General features: G+C 43.2%; 1 protein-coding gene across 2 annotated transcripts in view; it reads left to right on the plus strand.

The window, feature by feature from the left end:
• LOC105485721 (RUN and SH3 domain containing 2) overlaps window positions 1–16579 on the plus strand; it is a 70236-nt gene that overhangs the window by 28876 nt on the left and 24781 nt on the right. The window lies entirely within an intron of this gene.

The following is a 16579-nucleotide window of genomic DNA, read 5'->3' on the forward strand; positions in this document are numbered from 1 at the left end:
AAATACACGCTTGAGAGCCATCCTCCAAGCAAAGCAGTCTGTGCTGAGGCTTTCAGCATCCACCCCTTGTACACTGTCTCTGGTCTTGGTGGCTCCCTTGCTGCTCACCTACACCTAGCATTGGGAGGCTTTAGCCTGTGGGCCTTACTCACTGCTGCATTCTCCATCGCCTCATCTGAAGAACTCGGTCTATCAAGGTAGGAACCAAATCTTTCCTAATTCCCTGTAGTCTTCCTCTCTCCCCCTAATACATCCTCAAAAGAAATAGGGTTTACAACAAAATCCCAATCTCTAGATACTTACAGCTAGCAGTTAGAAGCCAGGCACCTGGGAGTATAGGGGTGTTTATGTGTATTTGTATTCATGTTGGAATGCAGGAGGTTTTGTTTTTGTTTTTTTTTTTTAACACACTGCATAGGAACCTTCCCTTGGGCTCCAGATTTTAATTTGGCTTAGGTTATAATTAGACCTGAAAAGGACCTTAAGAGGTCATCTGATTGAGCCCACTGCTTCCAAACAGGTGCTACAGGTTGAGTTAAGGAGGGAATCAAATGGTTGGCCTAATGGAGAAAGGTATATACTTTTGCTGGCTGGATCAGCAGAAGAAAATAATTTTTTGTTTTCTAGATTGAATCCCTTTTGAGCATAGAGAGACCCTAGGGGCAAAGCTAGGCTTATTATCATCAGATTTTTATGGAATAAAGAAAAGCAACCCTTTCAGCTCAGTGAGGTTCAGTGGCTTCAGCGTATTCTTTTCTTGGGTATACGTTCCGAATGCTGCAGTCTGCATTTATTGAACTGGGGCCTTGGGTGCTTGGGGCCTTTTACCTTTTAGGCTGCTAAGCCCATTCTACTTCAGAGCCAAGCCTCTTCTGGAATGTTTGTCTTTGACTTTTGGGGGTGGACATTTAGCTGAACTTTTCTACAACATATGTGAGAAGCCAAAAGCAAACCAAGTTCTGTGCTTCGAAAGAGGACTCTATATTAAGGAAGCCTAATAAGGCAGCAACTGGTGTGTCTGGGACAGCCCTTCAGGCTAGGCCCCTTCCAACACACTCCCAGCATGCTGTCTGGCCTCACTTGGAGTCCAAAATAACATGATACGAGTTAGAAACAGCGGCCTCCTCAGCTAGCAGCAGCTACACTCTACTTGGAGGAAAGACATGACCTTCTGGGCGTTGGCTGCTATTCCATTTATGGAATCAGACTCCTGATGCCATAGCCAGGTGCTCTCAGCATCTAACAACTTGTTTATTCTCTCTTTACAGTTCAGTCCTAGATACCCACAGGAATCACTGTTACCACCAGTTCTGAAATCTCCAAATTCTTTGAGCCTCTGTCACACATTTCACAGAGAAGTACTTGTCTTGTAGGAAACTCAGAGCCTCCATCTAATCTTATGGCAGGGGTGGAGGGTAGTTATGCAAGCTGACTTTCCAAATTCATGTACAAAGTTTTATTTCTGTTCTGGGAAGTTAGGTTTGCTATTGGTGAAGTTAATCAACATCTATTTACAAATATTTGATTTGGGAGGCATGAAAAAAGAGAGATGTTTCTGTCAGTTAATTATTTATTTAACTCCCCATTATCTCTAACTCCCAACAAACCATGGTCAGTTCTGCCTTTGCCTAGGGTCCCCTGGAGGTGCCTTTAGGGGCCCCCACAGTGAGGAGAGGGAATTGGAGTGCATGGGGCATTAGGCCTCCTCTGCTTCAACCAGGGTAGCTGTTTTATGTATTGGGGCTGAAAAATTAAAAGCATTGCTCTAACCCTTACATCCTGAAACTTTCTTTTTACTGTTTCGGCCTTCTCCAGAGGCATACTGGCAATCATAACGAAATTATGAGCCCCTCAAATTGGGCTGTTACCCCTGAACATCCAGCATAGCTCCTTATACACCGGAAGAGTACAGTAGATGCTTGTGGTTGGATTACTTGCTTGATTAATTGCCTCAAGATGATATTAATTGATAGCCTCAGGATAATTCTAGATCAGAGAATAGAGTACAGTATGCAAGAATTTACTTTGATTTGTTATGGTTTGAGCATTTCCAACCTTTGCTACTGGAATCAATCACACAGTCTGAGGTGAAAATTTAGCCAAAAGGAATTACCCTAACTGAGGTTGTCGCTGTTGGAGAGGATACCCAAGTAAGTCAGCACAAACAAAAGTACCTTCTGTTGATTTCCAAAGATTTGTATGATTTCAGTCCACCTCTGTCCCTAGTGTACAGAGGTGAAAGGTCAGCAGAGTGATTATTGGGAAGACCAGCCACAAAAGTGTACTAAAATCATACAGTCCTGTCTGTTGTTTAATACTGCTTACTTTTGCTAAAAATTACCTTCTTGGACAGTTCCCAAAACTACTCATTGTCTTGATTGTGGGAAATGCAAAACTTTTCTCTGCTAAGCTATACTTATTAACAGCATCTAAACTGTTTTTTTTTGTTGTTGTTGTTGTTGTTTTTTGAGACGGAGTCTTGCTTTGTCGCCCAGGCTGGAGTGCGGTGGCGCGATCTCAGCTCACTGCAAGCTCCGCCTCCCGGGTTTACGCCATTCTCCTGCCTCAGCCTCCTGAGCAGCTGGGACTACAGGCGCCCGCCACCACGCCCAGCTAATTTTTTGTATTTTTAGTAGAGACGGGGTTTCACCGTGTTAGCCAGGATGGTCTCGATCTCCTGACCTCATGATCCGCCCGCCTCAGCCTCCCAAAGTGCTGGGATTACAGACGTGAGCCACCGCGCCCGGCCTGAACTGTTTATCTGCAGCCTGCAGTATATATCTGCATATCTTTTGTGAGGGTGACTTTGTTTTCAATTAGCTTATATGTTTTATAAAATTATAATGTTTTGTTTTTTATAAAGCTAAATAACAGGACATACATGAAAAAACCAGCCACATTCAAATAAAGTCTGTAAGTTCAGTTAATTGTAATGTTCTCAATGTTAATTGCTTTAACAAATGTACCTTGATTATGTAAGATGGTAACATTAGGGGAAATGGTTGAAGGACGTACAGGAACTCTGAACTATCTTTTCAACTTTTTATAAATCTAAATTATTCCAAAATAAGTAGTTAGCTTTTAAAAATTCACACACAGCAATAAAGGTCTTCACAATGAAAAAAAAAAAAAAAAAAAGCCAAATAGTGGCTGGGCGTGGTGGCTCATGCTTAAAATCCCAGCACTTTGGGAGGCTGAGGTGGCTGGATCCTTGAGCCTAGGAGTTTGAGACCAGCCTGGGCAACATGGTGAAACCTTGTCTCTACAAAAAATACAAAAATTAGCCAGGCATGTTGGTGTGTGCCTGTAGTCCCAGCTACTCAGGAGGCTGAGGTGGAAGGATGGCTTGAGCCCGGGAAGTGGAGGTTGCAGTGAGCCGAGATAGGGCCACTGCATTCCAGCCTGGGCAACAGAGGGAGACTCCATCTCAAAAAAAAAAAAAAATTAAATAAAAAATTAAGCCAAATAGTGCCAAATCTGGGGCAGTCTGAACGTCAAAATCAGTAATGAATTATAACCCACTGACTTTTTTAAAATCCAGAAGTCCATATTTATACTAAATCAATAAATTAAGAAAGGAAGGAAAAGGGAAATCTTTTTTTTTTTTTTTGAGACGGAGTCTCACTCTGTAGCCCAGGCTGGAGTGCAGTGGCCGGATCTCAGCTCACTGCAAGCTCCGCCTCCCGGGTTCACGCCATTCTCCGGCCTCAGCCTCCCAAGTAGCTGGGACTACAGGCGCCCGCCACCTCGCCCGGCTAGTTTTTTGTATTTCTTAGTAGAGACGGGGTTTCACCGTGTTAGCCAGGATGGTCTCCATCTCCTGACCTCGTGATCCACCCGTCTCGGCCTCCCAAAGTGCTGGGATTACAGGCTTGAGCCACCGTGCCCGGCTTTTTTTTTTTTTTTTTTTTTTTTGAGATGGAGTCTCGCTCTCACCCAGGCTGGAGTGCAGTGACGCAATCTCAGCTCACTGCAAGCTCCGCCTCCTGGGTTCACTCCATTCTCCTGCCTCAGCCTCCCAGGTAGCTGGGACCACAGGCGCCAGCCACCTCGCCGGGCTAATTTTTTGTATTTTTAGTAGAGATAGGGTTTCACCGTGTTAGCCAGGATGGTCTCGATCTCCTGACCTCGTGATCCGCCCACCTTGGCCTCACAAAGTGCTGGGATTACAGGCGTGAACCACCGAGCCCAGCCGGGAAATCTTTTTTATGTTAGAATGCCAATTAATAAATGTAGAAGGAATAATAGAAAATTGTCATTTTTTGGCCAGGTACAGTGGCTCATGCCTGTAATCCCAGCCCTTTGGGAGGCTGAGGTGGGTGGATCACTTGAGGCCAGAAGTTTGAGACCAGCCTGGCCAACATGGTGAAACCCTGTCTCTGCTAAAAATACAAAAAATTAGCTAGGCGTGGGGCACACGCCTGTAATCCCAGCTACTCGGAAGGCTGTGGGAGACGGAGGTTGCAGTGAGCCAAGATTGCACCACTGCACTCCAGCCTGGGCAACAGGGTGTGCCTCTGCCTCAAAAAAACAAAACAAAACAAAACAAACCTGTCACTTTTCAGCCATCATAGTAAATATCTGATTCAGATGAAACTCATCAATGGATGCTAAAATGATTGGATGAAAGTTTGATGGGGAACAGGTTATTTACCTAATCTAAGAGTAATCTCTCCATAGATTGCTTATTAATTAGATGAGAAAATCACTTTACAATGGAGAAACCTGACAGATACTATCTTAACGAAGGGCTAATTCAAAAGTAGCATCATCAATAAAGTGACAAAATGACCTCATGTGTTGGGTTTTGTCTTGTTTTGTTCTGCGTTGTGTTTCTCCTAGACTCCTATTTTATGTTTTTGTTGTACTCTTTGTTTTCTGTTGGAGGCTGTCCTCAAAAGTCTGGTAATCCCTTGGCTACTGATTTAAAAATGAGCCATTTAAAAACACTGGAGGTTCTGTGAGAGTGGAAAGATATATCAACTGGCAAACTTGTCTGGTGGGCAGGTGCAACAGGCTGGCCTTTTTGTGTGTGGGGAAACCCCCAGAGAATTTGACATTCTTTTCTCTGAGGGGGGTTTCTGCAGAGGAATAATCTACCAGGGTTAGAGTGGGATAAATAAGTCTGGCTGTTGGTATTATCCTGAAACAGAAGAAAGAAGTCTAGCAATTCTTTGGAGATTTTCACTTAACCCCCCAGTTTTCAGATTGGCCCCTCATCCTGCTTTCTTCCATGCCTTGTTTTCCTGAGTCGAATGCAGTTCCACTCAAGTTTCTCCAGAAATAAATCTCCAGTAATCTTGAAGAGCAGGAGACCAGTGGTCTCCTGACAGTATGGGGTTGTTGGTGGGGACTGGGAGTCTAATTACTTCTTCCACAAACTTTAACCAACATCCCAATTTTTTTTTTTTCCTTGAAAAAGAATTTTTGGTCGAGCATGGTGGCTCATGCCTGTAATCCCAGCACTTTGGGAGGCCGAGGCAGGCGGATCACCTGAGGCCACAAGTTCAAGACCAGCCTGGCCTACACGGCAAAACCCCGTCTCTACTAAAAATACCAAAATCTGCCTGGCGTGGTGGCGCACTCATGCAGTCGCAGCTACTCGGGCGGCTAAGACAGGAGAATTGCTTGAACCCGGGAGGTGGAGGTTGCAGTGAGCTGAGATCGCATCACTGCACTTCAGCAAGCCTCAGCCAGCTTTTGAACATATTTTTTAGGCCAGGTGTGGTGGCTTCTGCCTGTAACCCCAGCACTTTGGGAGGTCTAGGTGGGCAAATTGCTTGAGCCCGGGAGTTTGAGACTAGCCTGGTCAACATGATGAAACCTTATCTACCAAAAAAAAGAAAAGAAATACAAAAATTAGCTGGGTGTGATGGCACGTGCCTGTAGTCCCAGCTACTTGGGTGGTGGCCATGCAGAGTGAGTTCCTAGCATTTTTCGGAGTAATAACAGTGCTTTATATTTCTATAAAATGGTCAGTTGACAGAGCATTTTCACGTACTGTTTTGAATAGACCACTGTTCAGATCTATAGTAGGGGGCATGTTTCCCCCTAGCCTTCAACTCCCCATAAAGTAGCCTGGTCCAGGCACAGGAAGACTCAGTAACCAATGTTTATATTCATGCCTGCTTTATTTTGAGCACTCCTGGATCTCTCTATTGCTTAGGAAAGCTGCCCAGATCACTACTGAGTTCTGGAGGATGCTGGGATTGAGGAGTGGGGAAAGGTATCCATATCCAGTCTTTTCATGTTTCTCTAAGGTTACCGACCTATTTTGGTCACAGTTGTGTAATCTCCTTTGTGGGGGTTTTGGATATTAACCAACATCTTATCACTTAATAATAGTATTATACTTACTGGGTATTTACTATATGTCAGGCACAATTTAAGTGCTTGATAATATTAATTCACTTAATGTAGTTGGTGGTATTTTTATCACCATTCTACAGGAAATGGGGGCAGGGAAAGGCAAGATAACAGGCCTAGGATCATACAACACTCAAACAGATATTACCGCATTTTGTAACTGTTAAATTTATTGCATTCAGATTTTACTTGGCGGAGTACAGTGGCTCATGCCTGTAATTCCAGAGCTTTGGGGGGCTGAGGCAGGAAGATCACTTAAGCCCAGGAGTTCAAGGTTGCAGTAAGCTAGGATGGTGCCACTGCAGCCTGGGCAAAAGAAAGAGAGACCCTGTCTCAAAACAAAATAAAAGCCACACAAAAAATTTTTACTGATGTACAGTTTAGATACTTGTTACTGATATTCTTTATCCTGAGATAGTTTTACTTCCTGAATTCATGGATTCATGTTTTCTAATAACTTCTGAAATATTATCTGTCATTATCTCTTCAAATATTACCTCTCCTTGATTCTCTACCAAAGATTCTAAATATATTAAACATTTTCATTCTGTCTTATCTCTTAACTTCTCATTCACTTTTCTGTTCTCTGTTTTTTCGTGCTGTGTTCTATGTGATTTCTTCAGATTGATCTTCCAGTTCACTAATTCTCACTTCAACTTCGTCTTTTCTGCTGTTAAATTTGTCCTTTCATTTTGTTTTGTTTTGTTTTTTTCTTTTTTGAGACAAGGTCTCGCTGTGTCACCCAGGCTGGAGTGCAGTGGTACTTTCATGGCTCACTTTAGCCTCAATCTCCCAGGCTCAAGCAGTCTTCTAACTACAGCCTTCTAAGTAGCTGGGACTACAGGTGTACACCACCACACTCTGCTTGCTTGCTTGCATATGTATGTACATGTGTATGTATCTAGTGACAGAGTCTTGCTATGGTGCCCAGGCTCTTACCAAATTCCTGGCCTCAAGTGATCCTCCTGCCTCAGCCTCCCAAAGTGCTGGGATTACAGGTATAAGTCACTGTACCTGGCTGAGTTTTTATTTTAATAATTATTTTTCTAACTTCTAAACATATTTCATTCTTTTTCAGATCTGCCTGGTTATTTCTAATAATTCATTGCCACTCACTTACCTTTGAGATTTATCTTTTAAAACATTTCACACATAGCTGATTTATATTCTGTAACTGACATTTTTGGTATCTGAAGTTCTTGCAATCTAAATATATTATTTATTGTTTTCTCTGTTATGTGCTCATGGCATCTTTGTGATCATTAATTCTAATTTTTGTTGCTCTTTAATTTTGAGAATTCTGTTGACTTAGGTTGGGAAATATATTCCCCCAGAGAAAATTCATATCTGCTTCTACCAAAAGCCGTGGAACACCACCTACCGTGGATCATGATGAACTTCCTCAGGCTTCCCTGTTTCTGCTTAATGCAGAACTCTCAGGTTTAGCCCCCTCACCCTTGAGGGGGCTAAGTCTTCCAGTGGCGCAAGTCTTATCATCTTGGCTGCAGTGATGCTCTGGGAATTGGCCCACAGGGAACCCTGGTCCTCCCCATTGCTTACTGCATAGCTCATGAATTTTTCTCTTTTTGGGGAATTGGGTAGTCACAGAGATGTCTCCTATATACTGAGAGACCTGAAATGCTTTTAAAAGTATATATTGCCCAGGCACTGTGGCTCATGCCTATAATCCCAGCGCTTTGGAAGGCTGAGGCAGGAGGATTCCTTGAGGCTGGAAGTTCAAGATCAGCCTGGGCAACATAGCAAGATGCCATCTCTACAAAAAATTTAAACATTAGCCAGGCATGGTGGCATATGCTTGTAGTCCCACCTACTTGTGGGAGCTGAGGCAGGAGAGTTGCTTGAGCCCAGCTCAAGGTTGCAGCGGGCTATGATTGGGCCACTGCACTCCAGCCTGGGTGACAGAGTGAGACCCTATTCCCTTAAAAAATACATATATATATATATATATTATATAGGATCTCGTATTTCACATATTTTGCAGTGAAAGGGGCCCTGTAATGTCTTGATTACCATAATGTGGGAAGCAGAATTCTCTTTATGTGATTTGGTATCCTTTTTTTTTTGAGATGGAGTCTTGCTCTGTCACCCAGGCTGGAGTGCAATGATGCTATCATAGCTCACTGGAGCCCAAAACTCTTGGGTTCAAGTCAGCCTCCTACCTTAGCCTCCCAAGTAGCTAGGACCATAGGCATGTGCCACCACATCCAGCCAATTTTTAAATTTTTGTGTTGACAGTGTCTCGCTTTATTGCCCAGGCTGGTCTTGAACTTCTAGGCTCAAGCAGTCTTCCCTCCTCAGTCTCTCAAAGCACTGATATTTTACTTTTTAAATTAGCTTAAAAGGGCCGGGCATGGTGGCTCATACCTGTAATCCCAGCAGTTGGGGAGACCAAAATGGGAGGCTCACTTGAGGCCAGGAATTCGAGACAGACCTGGCTGACATAATGAGACCCCCCCATCTCTAAAAACATAAATTTAAAAAAAAAAATTTTTTTTAAGTTTAAAAAAGAAAAAAATAAATAAATTAGCTTAAAAGGCTTTTTCGATACCATTGTGTATACCTTGTATACACAATTTTAATGGTTCTATCATATTCCATTACATGGTTAGCTCACTAGCCATTTTTTCATTGGATACTTAGAATATTCTCAATTTTTCTCTGTTGCAGCTAATATTGCAGTGAACATCATTGGGGAAATATGAGGCAAATCGAGGAGGGTAGAGATATAAAGAAAATGGATAACTGTTATTCTGGGGCAAGAGTTGCAAACTCAGATGCCTTATAGGAGCCAGACAATGCAAATAAGTAAAATGAACCAGTGAAGCTGCCATGAGGAGTGGTGGGAATGTGGCAAACTGAAGGTCACATACTCATCTATTGAGGGGAGCCACTTCTCAGCTCCAGCTGATTGTTATCATGTAGGAATGAGGGCTTAGTATAGCCAGTTCTTTTTTTTTTTCAAGCAAGATAAGATGGAAATCTAGACTTTTTTCTAGAAATTTCCAAAATGTTTATGGTGGCATTTTTACTACACAAAGCACATAAAACCTATTGACATACTAGATGTGACAGTCAGGCTGTCACTTTGCAGCCTTTGCTAATGTTTATGATGGCATTTTTACTGTGCAAGCCACATAAACCTATTGACACACTAGATGTGATAGTCAGGCTGGCACTTTGCAACCTTTACAGCCTTTGCTCCAGGGTCATGACTGTGGATATAAATGGGAGGGAATGTACTGACTGAAGACATAGCTGCTCAGTCATGTTTCCATTCTCAGAATGAGCATGGAGTGTAATGAAGGGTTTAAGATCTCTGCATTAAATATTTATTTACTAAGCACTTTACTATGGCTTGGCTTTCAGTTTTTCTTCTTCCTTACCCTTCTTCTTCTTCATCAAATATGCCATTCTCAGAAGAGGCTGACCTTCTCAAAGCCAGCTGGGCTCCATTTCACCTGCTGTGCTTGCCATCCATTCAGTAGCTTTGTTTTTGTTTGTTTTTGAGACTGGGCCTTGTTCTGTTGTCCAGGCTTGAGGGCAGTGGCACAGTCTCCACTCACCGCAACTTCTACCTCCCGAGCTCAAGCCTTCCTCCCACCTCAGTCTCCCAAGTAGCTAGGACTACAGGTGCATACCAGCAAACCCAGCTGATTTTTGTATTTTTTATAGAGATGGGGTTTCACCACGTTGCCCAGGCTGGTCTTGACTCATAAGCTCAAGCAATCCGCCCACCTCAGCCTCCCAAAATGCTGGGATTACAGGTGTGAGCCACCCCACCCAGCCAGCCATTCAGTAGCTTTATCAGACATCATTGGTCCTCCACTATGTACCAAGGCCCTTTGCTCAGAATTACCTATCAATGTATAAGACACAGTTCCACCATCTAGAAGTGTACTGTCATTAAGAGATAATAAAATGGCCAAGTCTTGATACCAAATGAATTGTACATATAATTGGTATTGAAGTAGTTTAGGAGAATGATTTCCATGAGAAAGAAAAGTGCTTCCAGATATGGTAGAATTTGAGCCACATCCTTAAAATGAAGGGTGGGAGGGAATGGGGAGAACATTCCAGATACCTTCCCAGTGAGTAAGCCAAAACTCAGGGTATATTCGGCATGTGACGGGAATGTGGTTGGATAGGTAGAAAGGAACTTTTGGGGGTTTTGGTTGTTTTTTATTTTTGTTTTTTTCTGAGACTGAGTCTCACTCTGTCACCCAGGCTGGAGTACAGTGGCACAATCTCTGCTCGCTGCAACCTCCGCCTCCTGGGTTCATGGCGATTCTCCTGCCTCAGCCTTCCAAGCAGCTGGGATTACACGCACACACCACCACGCCTGGCTAATTTTTGTGTTTTGTAGAGACAGGGTTTCACCATGTTGGCCAGGCTGGTCTCGAACTCCTGACCTCAAGTGATCTGTCTGCCTTAGCCTCCCAAAGTGCTGGGATTACAGGTGTGAGCCACTGCACCTGGCCGGTAGAAAGGAACTTTGAACGCCACATTAAAGAATTTGGGGCTGGGCACAGTGGCTCACGCCTGTAATCCCAGCACTTTGGGAGGCTGAGGCAGAGGGATCACAAGGTCAGGAGATCTAGACCATCCCGGCTAACACGGTGAAACCCCGTCTCCACTAAAAAATACAAAAAAATTAGTCAAGCGTGGTGTTGGGCGCCTGTAGTCCCAGCTACTCTGGAGGCTGAGGCAGGAGAATGGCATGAACCTGGGAGGCAGAGCTTGCAGTGAGCTGAGATTGCACCACTGCACTCTAGCCTGGGCGACAGAGCAAGACTCGGTCTCCAAAAAAAAAAAAAAAGAATTTGGATTTATCCTGTAGACAGTAGGGAGCCACTGAAGATATTTTAGTAGTAGAGTGACTTGTTGAAGGAAGTTGAGGAGATTACTCTTGTGTCTGTATATGTGATAGCTGGGAACCAAGAGACAATGAAGGTAAGAAAACTAAGTTAGAAGACTATATAACTCAGAGGAGAGGTAATACAGGCCTGAATTTGGAGGATAGAGTAGGGATATGAACTGGAGAGGCAATAGAGGAAGTGGTTAAGAATACTGACTCTGGAATCATACAGGTCTTTATCTGAGTCCCAGCTTAGACATTTACTGACTGAGTTACATTGGGAAGATTATTTAATATCCCTGAGCCTCAGATTTCTCATTCATGAAGAATAATAACACCTAGCTTAGAGAGTGGTTATATGGATTAAATGAGATAATGTAACTAAGTGTTTAGCATAGTAGTGGAAACATAGTAAAAACAAGAAATTATTGGGCCGGGCATGGTGGCTCATGCCTGTAATCCCAGCATTTTGGGAGGCCAAGGCGGGTGGATCATGAGGTCAGGCGATCAAGACCATCCTGGCTAACACAGTGAAACCCCGTCTCTACTAAAATACAAAAAAATTAGCCAGGTGTGGTGGCGGGCGCCTGTAGTCCCAGCTACTCAGGAGGCTGAGGCAGGAGAATGGCGTGAACCCAGGAGAAGGAGCTTGCAGTGAGCAGAGATCGTGCCACTGCACTCCAGCCTGGGCAACAGAGCAAGACTCTGTCTCAAAAAAAAAAAAAAAAAGAAAGAAATTATTAAGTTAATGCCCGAAATATTGGAAGGAAGACTCAGCATGACTTGGTAATTGTCTGAATGTAAAGAGAGTCCAGATGACTCTTTTATTTTCAAGTACAGGCAGTCCAAAGAGACCTAATTTGAAATTTTAAAAATTGATTTGGTTTTAGATGTGTTGAATTTGAGGTAATAGTGAGTATCTGATAGCCTATTGGAGATTTGATTCTGGAAGTTCAGGAAGAATATAAGATTTGGAAATCAACAGCAAAGATAATGGGAAATACTAAAGACTGTTCAGATTGAAAAGACTTCAGATCTGAACCTTGCTGTAAATTTGCATTTAAATATGGGCCCGGAGGCCGGGCGCGGTGGCTCAAGCCTGTAATCCCAGCACTTTGGGAGGCCGAGACGGGCGGATCACGAGGTCAGGAGATCGAGACCATCCTGGTTAACACGGTGAAACCCCGTCTCTACTAAAAAAATACAAAAAACTAGCCGGCCGAGGTGGCAGACGCCTGTAGTCCCAGCTTCTCGGGAGGCGGAGGCAGGAGAATGGCGTGAACCCGGGAGGCGGAGCTTGCAGTGAGCTGAGATCCGGCCACTGCACTCCAGCCTGGGTGACAGCGCGAGACTCCGTCTCAAAAAAAATAATAATAATAATAATAAAAATAAATATGGGCCCGGTATTGTTTTACTAAACAACGAAGAAGGAATTATCTAAGAAGCAGAACTAGGAGGATTGGTTTACAGAAGCCAAAAGGGGCCGGCATGATGGCACGTGCCTATAATCTCAGATATCTCATTCATGAAGGATAATGTTTAAATGTTATAAGAAACCCTGTCTCTACCAAAACCACAAAAATATAGCTGGCTGTGGTGGTATGCACCTGTAATGCCAGCTACTTGGGAGGCTGAGGAACGAGAATCACTTTAACCTGGGAGGTGGAGGTTACAGTGAACCAGGATCAGCCACTGCACTCCAGCCTGGGTGACAGAGCGAAACTGTCTTAAATGTCTCAAAAGAAAAGAAAAGCCAAAGGGAAAGAGGAGTTGAATAGGAAAGGATGACTGCTGATAGTGTCAGATGATTCCAATATTATAAGTTAAAAAATTATAACTGCTTCACACAGCTCAAATGTTGTAAGAAAAAAGATTTCTGGTGGTTAAGAAACGATGAAGGAGAGAGTAGAGAGAGAATTTTAAGAGTCCATTTGTTAAGGAATTTTGGTGTCAAGGCTGGGTGTGGTGGCTCACACCTGTAATCCTAGCACTTTGGGAAGCCTAGGCAAGCAGATTGCTTAAGCTCAGGAGTTCGAGACCAGCCTGGGCAACATGGCGAAACCCCATCTCTACTAAAAAATACAAAAAATAGCCAAGCATAGTGGCGCATGCCTGTAATTCCAGCTACTCAAGAGGCTGAGGCACGAGAATCGCTTGAACCCAGGAGGCGGAGGTTGCAGTGAGCCGAGATCACGCCACTGCACTCCAGCCTGGGTGACAGAGCGAGACTCAAAAAAAAAAAAAAAAAAAAAAAAGAATTTGGTGTTGAAAAAAGAAAGAGAGGACTATCTGACTCTGATGTCCTTGGATTGACGTGCAGTGATATCCTCTGCTTTCTGGTACCCTGACATTCCACCTCTCACCCATACCCCGTTATGGGGTTCTCAAAGACTTTGGCCTCTGTGGATCTGAGCAATACCACTCAAGCTCCTACAGCAGCTGCCACTGTTTTTAACAGCTTTATTGAAATATAATTGACATATCTACATTTCACCATTTAAAGTATACAATTCAATTGTTTTAGTATATTCACAGAGTTGTGCAACTATGACTGTAGTCTAATTTTGGAACATTTCATCATTCCCAAAAGAAACCCCACACCCATTAGCAGGCACTCCCCATCTCTCTGCCTCTCCAGCCTCTGGCAGCCACTGATCTACTTTTCGTCTCTATAGATTTGCCTTGTCTGGACATATCATGTAAATGGAATGAAACAATATGTGACTTTCTGTGTTTCTTCTTTCACCAAGCATGTTTTCAAGGTTCATCCATGTTGGAGCACTTATCAGGACTTCATTCCCTTTTATTGTTGAATTAATTCATTGTGTGTACCACCTTTTATTTATCCCTTCTGTTGATGAACATTTTGGTTGCTTTGCTCCTAGTTTTTGACTATTACGAATAATACTACTAGGAATACTCATATACAAGCTTCTGTGTGGATGTTTTTTGTTTCTTGTAGGTATACACCTAGAAGCAGAATTGCTGGGGTCATATGGTAACTCTTTAACTTTTTGAGAAACTGCCAGAACTGTTTTCCAAAGTGGTTGCGCCATTTTACAGTGCCCTCAGCAATGTGTGAGAGTTCAATTTCTACACATCATTGTCAACATGTGTGACTGCTTGCCTTTTTTTATTTTAGCCATTCTAGTGGGGTCAAGTAGTATCTCACTTTAGTTTTGATTTGTACTGCCTAATGATTAATGATGTTAAGCATTTGTTTATATAAGTACTTGTTGACCATTTGTGTGTCTTCTTCGGGGAAATGTTTATTCAAATCCTTTGCCCAGCCAGGCATGGTGGCTCATGCCTGTAATCCCAGTACTTTGGGAGGCCGAAGCAGGAGGATCACTTGAGCTCAGGAGTTTTGGACCAGTCTGGGCAACATAGTGAGACCCCCATCTCTACAAATAATACACACACATACACACAAATCCTTTGCCCATTTTTATTTATTTACTTATTTATTTTTTTGAGACAGGTTCTCACTCTGTCACCCAGGCTGGAGTGCAGGAGTGCAATCTTAGCTCACTGCAACCTCTGCCTCCCAGGTTCAAGCACCTCTTGTGCCTTAGCCTCCCAAGTAGCTAGGATTACAGGTATGCACCATCACACCCAGCTAATTTTTACGGGTTTCACAACGTTCGCCAAGCTGGTCTTGAACTCCTGACCTCAAGTGATCTGCCTGCCTTGGCCTCCCAAAGCTCTGGGATTACAAGTGTGAGCCACCATGCCCGGCCCCCTTTCCCGATTTAAAAATTTGATTATTTGTCTTTTTACAACTGAGTTGTAAGTGTTTTGAATTATATTCTGGACAGAAGTCCCTTATCAGATATATGATCTGCAAATTTTCTCACATTCTGTGGGTTGTCTTTTGACTTTTTTTTTTTTTTTTTTTTTTTGAGACGGAGTCTAACTCTGTTGCCCTGGCTGGAGTGCAGTGGCCGGATCTCAGCTCACTGCAAGCTCCGCCTCCCGGGTTTAGGCCATTCTCCTGCCTCAGCCTCCTGAGTAGCTGGGACTACAGGCGCCCGTCACCTCGCCTGGCTAGTTTTTTGTATTTTTTAGTAGAGACGGGGTTTCACCTTGTTAGCCAGGATGGTCTCGATCTCCTGACCTCATGATCCGCCCGTCTCGGCCTCCCAAAGTGCTGGGATTACAGGCTTGAGCCACCGCGCCCGGCCTTGACTCTCTTGATTGTGTCCTTTGAAGAACAAAAGTTTTAAATTTTTATGAAGTCTAGTTTATTTATTGTTCTGTTTTCTCATTTTGCCAGCAGGAAGTCAAAGTTTTTCTGTTTTTTTCTTTTGTCACTTATATATTTTATATCATGTCTAAGAATGTGTTGCCTAACTCTAGGTTACGAAGAATTACTTCTTTGTTGCCTAAGCTTCTTTTTTTTAGATATGGAGTCTCGCCCTTGTTGTCCAGGCTGAGGTGCAGTGGTGCAATCTCGGCTCACTGCAACCTCCGCCTCCTGGGTTCAAGTGATTCTCCTGCCTCAGCCTCCCGAATAGCTGGGGTTACAGGTGCCCACCACCACACCCAGCTAATTTTTGTATTTTTAGTAGAGATAAGGTTTCACCATGTTGGCCAGGCTGGTCTTGAACTCCTGACCTCAGGTGATCGGGCCACTTCGGCCTCCCAAAGTGCTGGGATTACAGGCGTGAGCCACTGTGCCCGGCCGCCTAAGCTTCTTTTTAATAGATTTTTTTTTCCCCACATGAAAAACAGTCTTCTCTTCCAAGCTTATTTAGTCAAGTCTACCCACCACTTATTCTGATTTACACACAAGGAGCATCTCTTTTTAGATTATTCTTGTTCAACAAGACTTCCATATGCCAAGCATAAGACACCTTCTGAATGCCAAGCACTATGCTAGGTTTTATGGGAAACACAAAATAAAAATGATATTGTCTTATATACTGGATAATGGAGATGCACAGATGACTATAACTCCAACTTTGCAGTCTAGAAGAGATGTTAAGGCAGATAGGCAAAAAAGAACAATAACCATGTTAAGTGACATGATTTACTTAATCAAAACTTCTCAGGGACTGATTCTAGTTGCTGATGAAGTTCGCCATTAATATGCAATGCAATGAGAAAAGTACAGTATGCTCTTTCTTATAAAGTTATGATCATTGATGTAAAGTTTTGTAATGATGCTACTTGACAATATAAGAAGTTGGCCTTGCAGTGAGCTGAGATCCGGCCACTGCACTCCAGCCTGGGCGACAGAGCGAGACTCCGTCTCAAAAAAAAAAAAAAAAGAAGTTGGCAATCCAATATTGATCCACCTGTTTTTTGTGGAAGTTGTTTTCTTGTCTGTAAAAT

The sequence above is a fragment of the Macaca nemestrina genome, chromosome 14 (genome assembly GCF_043159975.1).
Source record: "Macaca nemestrina isolate mMacNem1 chromosome 14, mMacNem.hap1, whole genome shotgun sequence".
In the NCBI taxonomy this organism is placed as follows: Eukaryota; Metazoa; Chordata; class Mammalia; order Primates; family Cercopithecidae; genus Macaca; species Macaca nemestrina.